This window comes from Malaclemys terrapin, chromosome 13 (assembly GCF_027887155.1).
Source record: "Malaclemys terrapin pileata isolate rMalTer1 chromosome 13, rMalTer1.hap1, whole genome shotgun sequence".
Classification (NCBI taxonomy): domain Eukaryota; kingdom Metazoa; phylum Chordata; order Testudines; family Emydidae; genus Malaclemys; species Malaclemys terrapin.
This window is the reverse complement of record NC_071517.1, coordinates 40,346,454-40,347,933: the sequence shown is the minus strand read 5'-3', so window position 1 is coordinate 40,347,933 and position 1,480 is coordinate 40,346,454.

Here is a 1,480-nt window from a genome sequence, read left to right as displayed (position 1 = left end):
GATTAACACTAACCTTGCAAAACACATTTTGGTGATTTCAGCTATAAACATTCCCTCCATCCTTCAGCTCCTACCCCCAGCGAATTCAATGAGACTGAGCTAGAATAGGGCAGGTGGTATGGGTGACGGGTATAATCGCTGAATTATTGATCCCTGATTTAAATGAATACAGGAACCCTTTAGATAGCTAAACAGAGATTACTACAGTTACCCCTCTTAAAATCATAGAATATCAGGGTTGGAAGGGACCTCAGGAGGTCATCTAGTCCGACCCCCTGCTTAAAGAAGGACTAATCCCCAACTAAATCATCCAGCCAGGTATTTGTCAAGCCTGACCTTAAAAACCTCTAAGGAAGGAGATTCCACCACCTCCCTAGGTAACCCATTCCAGTGCTTCACCACCCTCCTAGTGAAATAGTTTTTCCTGATATCCAACTTAAACTTTCCCCACTGCAACTGGACACCATTACTCCTTGTTCTGTCATCTGGTACCACAGAGAACAGTCTAGATCCATCCTCTTTGGAGCCCCCTTTCAGGTAGTTGAAAGCAGCTACCAAATACCCAATCATTCTTCTCTTCTTCAGACTAAACAATCCCCGTTCTCTCAGCCTCTCCTCATAAGTCATGTGCTCCAGCCCCCTAGTCATTTTTGTTGCCCTCCGCTGGACTCTTTCCAATTTTTCCACATCCTTCTTGTAGTGTGGGGCCCAAAACTGGACACAATACTCCAGATGAGGCCTCACCAATGTTGAATAGAGAGGAACGATCACGTCCCTCGATCTGCTGGCAATGCCCCTACATGTACAGCCCAAAATGCCGTTAGTCTTCTTCCCAACAAGGGCACACTGTTGACTTACAGCCAGCTTGTCATCCACTGTAACCCCAGGTCCTTTTCTGCAGAACTGCTGCCTAGCTATTTGGTCCCTAGTCTGTAACAGTGAATGGGATTCTTTCATCCTAAATGCAGGACTCTGCACTTACCCTTGTTGAACCTCATCAGATTTATTTTGGCCCAATCCTCTAATTTGTCTAGGTATCTCTGTATCCTATCTCTACACTCCAGCGTATCTACCACTCCTCCCAGTTTAGTGTCATCCGCAAACTTGCTGAGGGTACAGTCCACATCATCCTCCAGATCATTAATGAAGATACTGAATAAAACCAGCACCAGGACCGACCCCTGCGGCACTCCACTTGATACTGGGTGCCAACTAGACATGGAGCCATTGATCAATACGCGTTGAGCCCGATGATCTAGCCAGCTTTCTATCCACTTTATGGTCCATTCATCTAACCCATACTTCTTTAACTTGCTGGCAAGAATACTGTAGGAGATCATGTCAAAAGCTTTGCTAAAATGAAGGAATAACACATCCACTGCTTTTCCCTCATCCACAGAGCCAGTTATCTCGTTATAGAAGGCAATTTGGTTACTGAGCCGTGACTTGCCCTCTTCTTCCAAGTCTTTAAAAATACACA